Genomic DNA, 15,501 nt, shown 5'->3' with positions numbered 1-15,501 from the left:
CAGCTTTTGGGAACCCAGATTTTCCTTAGAGGAGGGCCATTCCTGCAGTTTGTTCCAACATATCGAGCAAATACTTCACCAGATTGAATTTTGAACAGTTTATAGTTGGAATCAAATGATTCATCCGAGGAATAGGATAATTCACATGAAAAGCTAGTTAGATTAGAGGGATCAAAAGGAGGCCCAGTAGCAGCAACCCACGAGGTTTTGGGATACTGCTCAGGTTTCCAATAAGACCCATCAGCATTTAATTTCCTCTCAAAGGCAATTCCTTCTTTCCTCGGGTTCCTATTCAAGATCTGCTTTTTAAGCACATCACAAAGGGTTTGATGTCCTTTGAGGCTTTTGTACATGCCTGTCACGTACAATTCCTTCAACCATGCATTTTCATCAATAACATTTGTGTGTTCCTCAAGTGAGGAAATAGACACAACAGGTGCAGTTGAAGAATTTGTAGCAATGGTAGCATTTGATGATTCTTGTGAGGAATTAGCAGTTTCGCGTTCAATGCATTTAAGACATGGAGGAATAAATTCAACTTGACTAGCGCTGATCTGTTGAGCTAGTAATGAATCATTTTCCATACGAAGATCATCATGAGACATCCTCAGCTTCTCAAGATCAAGCTTCCTTTGAAGAAATTCATAGGAAAGCTTCTCATGATCAGTGAGGAGTGTATCATAACGATCCTGAAGATCATCAAATCTAGACTGAAGACTTTTCATGTCATCAGTGAGGATTTGGGTAAGGTTCATTTCGTCATTCAACAGATCATCACTTTTGTCTAGCAGTTTCTGAAGCTTTTCCAGAGCAGTTTGTTGTTTAGTGGCAATGATAGCAAGTTTACTGTAACTGGGTTTCTTATAATCATTAGGTCCACAGTCACTTGAATCAGAGGAGGAGGCATTATTTGGTACCTTCGAACCCTTTGCCATGAAGCAATAGGTTGGAGCGAAGTCATCAACATAGTCATCAGTATGGATGGTGCATTCATTTTCTTCAAGATTGAAGATTGACTTGCTGATGAAAGTGGTTGCTAGTGCAAGACCAGCCTGTCCAGATTCTGAGTCTTCTTCAGAACCTTCTTCTTCATCACCTTCCACTGATTCTGCCTCGGAGTCCATTTCCTTGCCAATAAGTGCCCGAGCCTTTCTGAAACTAGTCTTCTTGTGTGATGAGGGCTTTGAAGATGAGGATTTTGAAGATTTCTTCTTCTTCTTCGAGTCATCAGAACTGTCATCCTTGTATTTCTTCTTCTTTGATTCCTTTCCCCAACGGGGACAATCAGCAATGTAATGACCTGATTTCTTGCACTTGTGACAGGTTCGTTTCTTGTAGTCCTCAGATGAAGATTGTGATTTCCTCATGTCTCTTCTTGAAGATTTACCGAACTGACCACGTCGTGTAAATCTCTGGAATTTCCTCACGAGCATTGCAAGCTCCTGTCCAAATTCTTCAGGGTCACAAATGCTGCCATCTGTGTCTTCTTCTTCCGATGAGGAAATTGCTCTAGCCTTCAGTGCACGTGGTCTGGAATAGCTTTGTCCATATAGATCTCTCTTTTCTTCTAGCTGGAATTCATGAGTATTTAGCCTTTCAAGTATATCAGCTGGATCCAGCATCTTGTAGTCTGGTCTTTCTTGAATCATCAGAACTAAAGTGTCAAATGAAGAATCCAAAGATCTCAGCAGTTTCTTCACAACTTCGTGATCAGTGATGTCTCGAGCTCCCAGTGCTTGCAGTTCATTTGATATGTCAGTGAGGCGATCAAAGGTGTCTTGGCAGCTTTCATTGTCATGTCTCTTGAAGCGATTGAAGAGATTGCGAAGAATATCAACACGAGAGTCACGCTGGGTTGATACTCCTTCATTTACCTTGCACAGTCTCTCCCAGATCAGTGTTGCAGAGCCCAAAGCACTTACTCTTCCAAACTGGCCTGGGCTCAGATGGCCACAGATGATGTTCTTCGCTTGAGAATCCAGTTTCTTGAATTGCTTCACATCAGCGGCAGTGTCACTGGCAGAGATGATGGGGACGCCATTTTCCACAATATACCAGAGATCATTATCAATAGCTTGTAGATGCATTTGCATTTTGTTCTTCCAGAAGGGAAAGTTCTTTCCTTCGTAGGTAGGACATGCTGCAGTCACCTTAACATGCGTGCAGTCGACAAAACTAAAACTCCAGGTGGTTAAACCAAAATCACACAGAACAAGGGAGTACCTTGCTCTGATACCAATTGAAAGTGCGTTATATCCACTAGAGGAGGGGTGAATAGGATATTTTTAGAATTTCATCACTGAGGAAATTCCTTTTGAGGAAATTCCTCACTGATGACTAACTTACAGCGGAAACAATAAAGGATCAGACGTGCAAACGTTCACAACAACAGTATTTCAGAGTGAAGAATGTGAAAACAAATTGCACAGTAAGCAGGCACGCGGAATACAGATGATGATTAACTATCGTGAAGAATTTGGGGTTGAGGAAATTCAGAGAAAGTCTTCAGCAAATTCTTCAAACAGTCACAGTGAAAGTCATCAACACACAATACAAGGAAAGTAAAGAGTTGAGGAATTAGAACCCGTTTCTCAGTGAAGACAGTTGTTGATGACCCAGTTCCAACTGCTGTGACAGTTGTACATCTGGTTTGGAGCGGCTTGCTATTGAAACCAAAGGACACCCAGTCCCGGGACACATAGTTCCTACCGTATTCTCCTTGAGCTAAGGACACACAGTCCTCGCCCAACACTCGTGGTAAGTCTTCAGGGCAGACTTCCAAACCCTCACAAATTTGGTCACCCGACGATCCACAATTGACTGCTGGATTGCTCTAGACCATGACGCCTAACTGTCTGGAGGATGCACTGTCGGGACCCTGATCCTAGGTCATAAGAACCCAGCCTGTAACACATCACATCACTTTGCGGCCTCACGCACGGTAAACACCACGGCTACCACCTTACCTTCGCCGGGACCATTTGCGTCTTTTGGCCCACGTATATGAATATGTTGCTAGCGTTCAAACGACAAAGAACCCGGGTCGACATGACTAGTTATAAACCCAAGCGGTACTTCCGTACATGGACAGGAATACATAACCCAGCAAAGTAGGTGTCGCTCATCAGCGTGTGTAGACGAGTCGTAGCAAGCTACAAGGACTTCATTACACCGCGCGATATTTCCCCGAGGGGACACACACAACAGCAAAGAAGGATACGCACCGGTCAATCAATGTGTCTAGAGCAGTAGCAAGCTACCAGGGCTCGATAGAAGCACAAAGAGGCATTTCCCTGTAAAGAGTACTACTAAAGGCACACAACTAGGTGTCGAATCCCACACATATAATGCATTTCAAACATACACACATTATGCACGATATGTGTAGATACAACATGGCATCACAACATAACTCTATGACTCAAGCATTTATTAAAGACTCATAAGAATCAACATAGTGTGATATTACAAACAGGGGTCTCGTGACCCGACACTCAAGTCATACAAACAACAAGCGGAAGCAAATCATGTCTGGGAACAGACATCTACTAAAAGTGGCTGCAAGAGCCTGAAAAGCTACTACGACCCTACCAAAGGAGCCAGACCTCTGTCTGGGATTCCCAAGCTATTCCGGTCAACATTGAACACATCGCGTAGAACCTTTTAATGAGTCTAAGTCTTCTCTGCAAAAACATAAATAAAGCAACCATGAGTACAAAGGTACTCAGCAAGTCTTACATCAGAACTATCTACATATGCATCAAGTTTCAATGACAGGATTGTGTGGTTTGATTGCAGCAAGCCAGCTTTGACTCTTGGCTAACCTGTACTACGACTACAAGTTCTTTCTTTGAGGTGGGATAACGCACATGAGTCCACATATTCACCAATCCAATACACCACTATGGATCCACTCTCGTCTCCCTACGAGAAGGCCTTCCATAGCACTCACACTTATCTTGGAAGTTTTAGAGTATCCATTTAAGTTGTCTATGTACCACGTAATGTTTCCAAGTAGTCCATATCCGAGGACACGGCTATTCGAACAGATTGAATCACCCTACAGGGGTATACTTCTTCACACATGCTCCCACCACTTAGCACCATATGCACGTCATGCATCTCGGCAACCTTCAAGCGGAAGCACTGGCGTGGGTGTCGGCCACAACCGTTAACCACAGAAGACCCTAGTCCAGGTTTATGGCCTATTTGAGACTGAACCCGCAAGGAAGTCCGACCGATGTTTCCTTTACGGCCCCAAACGATGCGCGCAGGGTTCCCAAGCCCACCATCCGGGTGCCACGTGGTACACCGTGCCACTGTGTATCTACCGCAGAAAAGCCTACCCCGTCGGGCACAGCTAAACACGGCCGCCAACACTTTTCCTACAAACACCAGAAACTAATTGCAACTCCTGGACAGAGATCTAGGAGATTAATAAGACGAGAGGGTCAATTAAGTATCCCAATGTGTTGTAGTATCTTGTCTTGGATAACACACACAGAACTCAGTTCTTAAGGACGGTCCCAATCAGACTCCTACATGGCCTCTCATCGCTACCTTTACCAAATCAGATTCACACCTTTACTCTCACACTATAGGATATGGACACAACCATTCCGATTCATCATCCAGACGGATCAGACCCGACACGACTCTAAGCATAGCAGGCATTGTAAACAATCATGGATGAGTAAGCACCACAAGGCTCAAGCAGTTACTACTCATGCTAAGTGGTTTCAACTATTTACTGTGACAAAATCAAGTCATGCAGAGGAGTGGGTTCAACTACCGATAACATGTACAGTTGAATCGAGTTTGTCCTAATGCAGTAAAAGAGAGCAGGAGCGAGAGAGTGGGTTTATTTCAATATGCTCAAGGGGGGTTTGCTTGCCTGACACGTTTGAAGATAGCAATGAGTCTTCATCAATGTCAACGATCACATCGTCGGAGACATCGTTTACCGAGGGGGAACAACACCGACAAACAAGAAAGAACAACAATTACTTCACAGAAATGCAACACTATGATGCATGCTCAGGACATGAAATCAAAGGTGGCATGGCTAATGTGGCTATCATTTCTTAAGTTGAAGTTGGTTTGAAGTAGGATTCAAACATCACGTCAAGCCGGGTATCTTTCCAAGTACCCATATAATTGATTTGACCTGATGCTCATAACAAATTGTTCCAACATGTATGGAGTTAGTATTTTGAGGTACTTATTTGCACTGACCAATGTTTGGTCATAACAATTGAAGTGGAAATCAAATAAGTATCAATTTCCAACTCCAAACTATTTATTGAATTTAACCTATTCATCATTTTGCCTATTTGGTGTTGTTAACTTTTTGAAACATGCATGAAAATGCCATAATCAGATTCCTTGGATTTTTCTGATACTTTTTCATATATAAATTATTTTCATCCGAGTTATATTTTAATTTCTATGATTTTTACAAGTTTTAGCAATTTCCTGGATTGTTTTATAATAGGAAATTAATTACTGCGTCAGGCTGATGTCATCCCTGCGTCAGCAGGTCAACCAGCCGGTCCAGGTCAAACCCTGACCAGTGGGGTCCACTGGTCAGTGACCCAGGGGCTAACCCTGCGCTGACCAGCCCCTAATTGGGGTTTGACCAGGCGTGGGGCCCTCTGGCAGTGGCACTAAGGCCTGATTAGTGACGGGTTAAGGTGGCCACGTCGGCCCCCACCGGAGGGTGGTCGCCGGCGACCATAGCCGCGGCGGAGGACTCACCAGAGATGACCTAAATGGCGCTACAGAGGTCCAAATCAAGCGCGGTTTGCAGCTACGGGACGCTGTCGAAGCGCCCGATCTGGCAGGGGCATCAGGAGGAGCTCAAGTGGCCGGAAAAGGTGCCGGCGACGAGCGTGCGCGGCGGCTGGAGCTCTGCTTAGTCGGGATTGAGGCTAGGGAACATGGGGAAAGCTTCTGAGGCCAGCTACAGCTTCCTGCGAGCGCGGGGAGCAAAGCAAGGTGCTCGGTAGCGGCCCTAGGTGGCACTGGCCACGGCGAGGCCATGGCCGGCGGCAACGATCTTCGGACTCCGGTGGCATGGGGTGCTAGGAGAGGGGAATGACAGCAAGGCAAGGGGGAAACGGATCCGGAGCTCACTGCAAGTCTTATGGCGTCGACGGCAAGCTTGGGGTTGCTTCATATGCTGCGAATCGACGGAAGAGGTCCGGTGGCCGGAGGTGGAGAAGATGGCGGCGAGGCGATGACAGGGGGCCTCCGGGCTTGATTCCTTCTTCCAGGGGACGAGGAGGAGCACGACAGGGCTTTGGGGCATAGCAGCTGGGCTAGAGGGGGCTCGTGGCCACGGCTACGATGATCGACGGCGACAAGCAGGCTCGGCCCTGGTGGGAGAGGGCGAGAGAGAGATGGACGGAAGCCAGAGAGGGGTGGAGAAGGGAGTGGCGTGCACGGGTTACTCATCCCCGCCGTCTCCATGGCTCGGGCAAGCAGGAGGTGGCCAGGGAACGTGGCCGCGCTCGCCGGCGCGTCGGCACGCAGCTGCTTCTCCTCCTGGCAGGAGGAAGAAGACAGCCATGCCCCTGGTGGGCTGCGCTGGACCAGGTAGCACAGGTTAGTTCTCTCTCTCCTTTTTTTCTATTTTTGTTTTATTTTCTTTCTGGCATTTAGATTTAGGATTTTAATAAAACATTTAGTCATTTTGTAAAATCCTAGAATAGTATTATGTGACAGTAATAAAAATAATCAATGCCACAAAAATAGTTTCAACATTTTTGAAACTTTTAATTTAAAAGAAAACAAAATAACTCCATTCCAAATAGTTATTTAATCAAATCAAAAATCATTTTCAAAATGTTCCTGTGACTTAGAAATTTTGTTTGACAAATTTATTCCCTGTCACTATTTTCCCAATTATTTGGAACATTTTGCTGGTTCCTTTTAAGGTAATATTTTTATTGCCTATTGTCAATTTCAACTCATTTGGCTTGATCACTTCCATTTCCAGATTCAATGCAATTTGAATGCATGCATGAAATGCAATGGCAAGCAAGGCAAACTTGGGCTATGACAACTCACCCCCACTAAACAAGAATCTCGTCCCGAGATTCGGGCGTAGTCAGGAAGAGAAATAGGGCACTAAACTACCACAATCTTCAAGATCCATTTGCTCGTCCCGGGGACGTTGATTCATCGCACCATGTTGATCTTGACATCTTTGTCCTTGATGTTTTCATCTAGCTTGACAATAAAAGAACAGGAAGATGACCTAAGATTCAATCTCCTCGAAGATCGAGCAACTCAAGATCAACTCATAGAATGAGACATAGGAACGTCCCTTGAGCTGAGACACAACACACATAACACGGACGAGGAAATGATACATATGACAGAGGTTCAATGGGTAGGCAACAAATCTAGGCTTAAAACAAATGCTGGCGAGGTTTCAAAGTAGCGAGGATTAGTTTTCTCTTCATACCACAACGGGGCACCTTAGGAAGGTGACTCTTAGAGTTATTCCCCTTAAGTGGCAAAAAGAATTACTTTTGATCCTAAGATCATTGAAACTCTTCATACCAGGGTAAGGCAATTCACAAATGATTATTTGAAGGAATTTGAAAGAATGGCATACTCAGGTTGGAAAGAAACTAGGGTTATAGAACAACTCGGCGATCGGATGGCACATTCCAAATATTACCGAGGATATAACCTAGTGTCTGAGCGTGCTCTCAAGAACTTGAGCATTTCCATATTCATCAAGGTTTACCAACATCCTTGCCAAGGATCCTGGTGACAAAACATACTACCATGATGAACAGTGATGGAGGATGCAGATGCAAAGGAAGACAACACTTCCTCAGATTTTACCTTAGCTGTGCCAAGGGAACGAAATCTGGTTGATCGACCGAGAGACATTTAGCACTCCGCTTCTAATGTTCTCCTTGATGTACTAGCACAACCCAATTATAAGTCATGCTTTATATCTAGCACATCAAATATAGATCGGACTTCGGGCTCAAAGGGGATCCATGAGGAACAACTTATAAAATAGGTCATACAAAACCTCACGGGGAGATGGCTAAGATTGCTGATACAAGATATTATAATATCAAGTCTTCCGGCTAGGTGTGTTAGCCATTTCACCACTTTACCGGGTTACATAGAGACCAATATTATAATTCTTGGGGAAGTTCCAACCATTATAACTGCCTGAGATTCAGCTCCGGTTGGTGCCACGATGCTTCAGACTCAGCATGTCCGAAAAGAAATTTTGCAACACAAATCGACGAGATATCGTTGCGAGATTCTCAGGAAATGAACTACGAAATACAACTCCAAAACATGAGCTGCATCGCAAGACCCACGTGGACACACTGCCCAAGACAACTGTGAACACATCAAAAGTCTTACAACAAAACACTACCGAGTTCTGGATGGGAACCATCATGGCGGATAACGAAGCCATGTGCAAGTCCGTCTGGTACCTTTAGGAATGGCACTTACCTTCTTTTCCTTGAACAAATCAATCAGTGGCTTGGTGTGCTAGAAGATACATATGGAGTGAAGATGATCAGTCTATAAAACCATAGAATACTTCGCACGTGCATGATTGACTTGGGATGATTCCGAAGAAACAAATTAACTTTTCTCGAACTCACGGCGGCAACTTGCATCAGATGCACATGAATTTGAGGAATTCACTTCTTACACCTAACATATACCTCGTGCACGAGACACGAAGACAATGTCTACAAAGTTTCCAGCACTAGCTTAATGTCCAACATAGATCATGGAACAAATTAGAATGTTGCCGATGGGCTCAACAACAATTCATCACGATACCCATATAAATGGATTTCCAAAAATATGTGAGCAAGATAATAGCATTGGTCAGATCAAAGAATATAATGGTGTATGCTCAGAGAAATCAATGAGTAAAACACCGCTACGAAAATCTTTGGTTCTGAGTTTGATTTGACGATAGCCCATGCTCAAATCAAAATTGAAAAATAATATATGCAACAATTGATCACACGAATCAACCGATGAAAATATCAACTTTCTTCACACTCACACAATAGAAAGATATCCCTTTTAAATGAGCTGAGTTTAGGCGAAGCTTTTATCTTCCAACTCTCCAAGTTGTTGTTTAGCTTAACCAACTAGCTCGGGGTATCCAATACGGATTCTTGGAGAAGGGGTTGGTTTATAGAAAAACCAACTTGATCACGAGCTCTATCATAACAGTCAGGAAACAACCTGGTAATACTTCCGAGAAGATATTCAGAAAATCACGAACCACCGATATTCAATTAAGCTCAGGAACAATCTCGCTTTTCAGGGCAAGATGATGTGATCAATAGAACGAGGGATTGACAAAATCCTAACTCATCGATCGAAAAGTGCACCATGAAACATGGACTAGGTAGCACACTCAATCTTAGGATGACGATTCAATCACCATCACCATAAGAGTGAAACTATTGTCCATTAACTACTAAACAATGGCATTGCTAGGAGTATTCATTTCACACATCATGGTTCACTTGTCGATATTCCGGTTACAACCAACACGAAAACTGAGGAATGAACAATGATAGCGAAAAGTATGACTACATCAAGAGCTCATAAGAGATGGTGCAATTCTCACGACATTCTTGACAAAAGAAGATAATACTCCAAGATAGAACAGAACAAAACCCAGATTGGCACTTTCATCTGAGGATTACAACTACTTTGACCCAATCCAAGAAATGGATGTGGTACTGGAGTTTGCTTCTCCCAGTCATTTGAGAATAGAACAACTTGATAGACAAAAAGAATAATAGGCATCGATGACATGGATGCACAACTACTCTTAACTATCCTCTCATAGATGAAGGTCAGAATCCAAAGAAGGAGGGCAACTCAAAGGCACATGATTTTAGGAGTTGTAGATGCATAGAATAACATGTCGAACGAGTTCAACATAATTCTTCCAGATAACCCATGCAGAAGGGCGGAATAGGCAGAATCACAATATGGAGTGGAGAACTCATCACGAGCACTCTTATTATGATCTTTAGTTCACGAAGGACTTTTGATAGAGATGGTCCATGGTATTGGAAGAATGATATACCACGCACCTTGAGGACTACAACAAGGTTACTAATCATCCTAGAGGAACTAGCAACACTATCAACAGAGATGAGCAGAATGATCATTGGATTCAGGAACCTAGAAATAAAGTACCTACAAGCTATTTAACATCACGAGATGTTTTTCGAAAATGATGGCCAGAACTATCACACTGGAAGACATACCACACATCTAGACTATTAGGTAGTTTTCGGGGTAACATGTTTTCCTAGTACTTCAACAAAACTTCGAGGTAATAAAGTACCTCAACACAATTATTACTGTGCTTTGTCTGGCCAAAGACATTAGCTCAGGATGAGGGAATTTGCAATTTCATCAGACTATTTGGGAACTTTGGAAAACTCGGACAGCATAACGGCTGTACGGGCATGAAATATGAGGCAACCTGCAAGAAAACTAACAACATAACAATTGAATTCTTATGGAGACACTAATCCAGAAAGACAACAATCTTTCTATAAGTCTTCAACATAGTAACTCGTCATCCTAATGAATAGATGGGAAAGCTTAATTCTTAAACCCCGTAGAATAAAGAAGAGGGTGACTCAGAATAAAAATGACACAAGGAAAGGAGTAAAAAGAGCCTTACGTTCCCTTCCACAAACAATTCCCTTATATAACTAAAGAGTTGCTAGACTCAACATCGACCAGTTTCGCTTCGTTATCCTACAGGCAGTCAAGCTCTGATACCAAAGTTGTCGGGACCACGATCCTAGGTCATAAGAACCCAGCCTGTAACACATCACATCACTTTGCGGCCTCACGCACGACAAACACCACGACTGCCACCTTACCTTGGCCTGGACTGTTTGCGTATTTTGGCTCACTTATATGAATATGTTGCTAGCGTTCAAACAACAAAGAACCTGGGTCGACATGACTAGTTATAAACCCAAGCGGTACATCCGTACAGGGACAGGCATACATTACCCAGCAAAGCAGGTGTCGGTCATCAGCGTGTGTAGATGAGTCGTAGCAAGCTACAAGGACTCCATTACACCGCGGGACATTTCCCCGAGGGGACAGACACAACAGCAAAGAAGGATACACGCCGGTCAATCAATGTGTCTAGAGCAGTAGCAAGCTAACAGGGCTCGATAGAAGCACAAAGAGGCATTTCCCTGTAAAGAGTACTACTAAAGGCACACAACTAGGTGTCGAATCCCACACATATAATGCATTTCAAACATACACACATTATGCACGATATGTGTAGATACAACATGGCATCACAACATAACTCTATGACTCAAGCATTTATTAAAGACTAATAAGAATCAACATAGTGTGATATTACAAACAGGGGTCTCGTCACCCGGCACTCAAGTCATACAAACAACAAGCGGAAGCAAATCATGTCTGGGTACAGACATCTACTAAAAGTGGCTGGAAGAGCCTGAAAAGCTACTACGACCCTACCAAAGGAGCCAGACCTCTGTTTGGGATTCCCAAGCTATTCCGGTCAACATTGAACACATCGCGTAGAACCTTTTAATGAGTCTAATTATTGTCTGCAAAAACATAAATAAAGCAACCGTGAGTACAAAGGTACTCAGCAAGTCTTACATCAGAACTATCTACATATGCATCAAGTTTCAATGAAAGGATTGTGGGGTTTGATTGCAGCAAGCCAGCTTTGACTCTTGGCTAACCTGTACTACGACTACAAGTTCTTTCTTTGAGGTGGGATAACGCACACGAGTCCACATATTCACCAATTCAATACACCACTATGGATCCACTCTCGTCTCCCTACGAGAAGGCCTTCCATAGCACTCACAGTTATCTTGCATGTTTTAGAGTATCCATTTAAGTTGTCTATGTACCACGTAATGTTTCCAAGTAGTCCATATCCGAGGACGCGACTATTCGAACAGATTGAATCACCCTGCAGGGGTATACTTCTTCACACATGCTCCCACCACTTAGTACCATATGCAGGTCATTCATCTCGGCAAACTTCAAGTGGAAGCACTGGCATGGGTGTCGGCCACGACCGTTAACCACAAAAGACCCTAGTCCAGGTTTATCGCCTATTTGAGACTAAACCCGCAAGGAAGTCCGGCCGAGGTTTCCTCTACGGCCCCAAACGATGCGCAGGGTTCCCAAGCCCACCATCCGGGTGCCACTTGGTACACCATGCCACTGTGTATCTACCGCAGAGAAGCCTACCCCGTCGGGCAGAGCTAAACACGGCCGCCAACAGTTTTCCTACAAACACCAGAAACTAATTGCAACTCCTGGACAGAGATCTAGGCGATTAATAAGATGAGAGGGTCAATTAAGTATCGCATTGTGTGGTAGTATCTTGTCTTGGATAACACACACAGAACACAGTTCTTAAGGACGGTCCCAATGAGACAACCCACCATGTACTCCTACATGGCCTCTCATCGCTACCTTTAGCAAATCAGATTCACACCTTTACTCTCACACTGTTGGATATGAACACAACCATTCCGATTCATCATCCAGACGGATCAGACCCGACACGACTCTAAGCATAGTAGGCATTGTAAACAATCATGGATGAGTAAGCACCACAAGGCTCAAGCAGTTGCTACTCATGCTAAGTGGTTTCAACTATTTACTGTGACAAAATCAGGTCATGCAGAGGAAGGGGTTCAACTGCCGATAACATGTACAGTTGAATCGAGTTTGTCCTAATGCAGTAAAAGAGAGCAGGAGCGAGAGAGTGGGTTTATTTCAATATGCTCAAGGGGGGTTTGCTTGCCTGACACGTCTGAAGATAGCAATGAGTCTTCATCAATGTCAACGATCACATCATCAGAGACATCGTTTACCGATGGGGAACAACACCGACAAACAAGAAAGAACAACAATTACTTCACGGAAATGCGACACTATGATGCATGCTCAGGACATGAAATGAAAGGTGGCATGGCTAATGTGGCTATCATTTCTTAAGTTGAAGTTGGTTTCAATTAGGATTCAAACATCACGTCAAGCCGGGTATCTTTCCAAGTACCCGTATAGTTGATTCGACCCGATGCTCATAACAAATTGGTCCAACATGTATGGAGTTAGTATTTCGAGGTACTGATTTGCATTGACCAATGTTTGGTCATAACAATTGAAATGGAAATCAAATAAGTATCAATTTCCAACTCCAAACTATTTATTAAATTTACCCTATTCATCATGTTTCCTATTTGGTGTTGTTAACTTTTTCAACCATGCATGAAAATGCCATAATCAGATTCCTTGGATTTTTCTGATACTTTTTCATATATAAATTGTTTTCATCCGAGTTATATTTTAATTTCTATGATTTTTACAAGTTTTAGCAATTTCCTGGATTATTTTATAATAGGAAATTAATTGCTGCGTCAGGCTGATGTCATCCCTGCGTCAGCAGGTCAACCAGCCGGTCCAGGTCAAACCCTGACTCGTGGGGTCCACTTGTCAGTGACCCAGGGGCAAACCCCGCGCTGACCAGCCCCTAATTGGGGTTTGACCAGGCGTGGGGCCCTCTGGCAGTGGCACTAAGGCCTGATTAGTGGCGGGTTAAGGTGGCCACGTCGGCCCCCACCAGAGGGTGGTCTCCGCCGACCATAGCCGCGGCGGAGGACTCGTCGGAGACGACCTAAATGGCGCTTCAGAGGTCCAAATCAAGCGCGGTTACAGCTACGGGACGCTGTCGAAGCGCCCGATCTGGCAGGGGCATCAGGAGGAGCTCACGTGGCCGGAAAAGGTGCCGGCGACGAGCATGCGTGGCGGCTGGAGCTCTGCTTAGTCGGGATTGAGGCTAGGGAACGTGGGGAAAGCATCTGAGGCCAGCTACAGTTTCCTGCGAGCGCGGGGAGCAAAGCAAGGTGCTCGGTAGCGGCCCTAGGTGGCACTGGCCACGGCGACGCCATGGCCGGCGGCAACGATCTTCGGAATTCGGTGGCACGGGGTGCTAGGAGAGGGGAACGACAGCAAGGCAAGGGGGAAACGGATCCGGAGCTCACCGCAAGTCTTATGGCGTCGACGGCAAGCTTGGGGTTGCTTCATATGCTATGAATCAACGGAAGAGGTCCGGCGGCCGGAGGTGGAGAAGATGGCGGCGAGGCGATGACAGGGGGCCTCCGGGCTTGATTCCTTCTTCCAGGGGATGAGGAGGAGCACGACAGGGCTTTGGGGCACAGCAGCTGGGCTAGAGGGGGCTCGTGGCCACGGCTACGATGATCGACGGCGACAAGCAGGCTCGGCCATGGTGGGAGAGGGCGAGAGAGAGAGATGGACGGAAGCCAGAGACGGGTGGAGAAGGGAGAGGCGTGCACGGGGTACTCATCCCCGCCGTCTGCGTGGCTCGGGAAAGCAGTAGGTGGCCAGGGACCTTGGCCGCGCTCGCCGGCGCGTCGACACGCAGCTGCTTCTCCTCCTGGCAGGAGGAAGAAGACAGTCGTGCCCCTGGTGGGCTGGGCTGGACCAGGTAGCACAGCTTAGTTCTCTCTCTCCTTTTTTTCTATTTTTGTTTTATTTTCTTTCTGGCATTTTGATTTAATATTTTAATAAAACATTTAATCATTTTATAAAATCCTAGAATAGTATTATGTGACAGTAATAAAAATAATCAATGCCACAAAAATAGTTTCAACATTTTTGAAACTTTTAATTTAAAAGAAAACAAAATAACTCCATTCCAAACAATTATTTAATCAAATCAAAAATCATTTTTTCAAAATGTTCCTGTGACTTAGAAATTTGGTTTGACAAATTTATTCCCTGTCACTATTTTCCCAATTATTTGGAACATTTTGCTGGTTCCTTTTAAGGTAATATTTTTATTGCCTTTTGTCAATTTCAACTCAGTTGGCTTGATCACTTCCATTTCCAGATTCAATGCAATTTGAATGCATGCATGAAATGCAATGGCAAGCAAGGCAAACTTGGGCTGTGACATGCACAGTCCTCAAAGGTAAAAGGCTTCAGTCCCACACAGGAACAACTTCTTCAGTGATGCTCAATCACTAGGTTTGGTTTGTGGTTTCGGTGGGTGGTGTATTTCCTCACTGATGAATTACTCTCGAAGACTTTGAGGAATTTGGGTTGCTCTCATGACAAGTGTCAGTTTCTAACGGAGCAACCAACCAGCTAGTGGTTGTGGGGGTGGCTATTTATAGCCTCGGAGCATCCCGACATGATTTGATGCTAATGCCCTTAAATAATATGACCGTTGGAGTGGATAAGACCAGTGACTTGGCGTGGTTATCGAAACGGTGAGAACCCTCAGCTGTGAGAGTCCTCATGTCACTCATATTCCTCACTTGAGGCTTTTGGTAGGATTCGGCTTGGGTTGAGCATCGTGAGGAAATTCATTCCATAGTGTAACTTTGACCCCCTTTAACAGTACAGTGTTCCTAT

The sequence above is a fragment of the Hordeum vulgare genome, chromosome 4H (genome assembly GCF_904849725.1).
Source record: "Hordeum vulgare subsp. vulgare chromosome 4H, MorexV3_pseudomolecules_assembly, whole genome shotgun sequence".
NCBI lineage: Eukaryota > Viridiplantae > Streptophyta > Magnoliopsida > Poales > Poaceae > Hordeum > Hordeum vulgare.
This window is presented reverse-complemented; position numbering follows the sequence as displayed.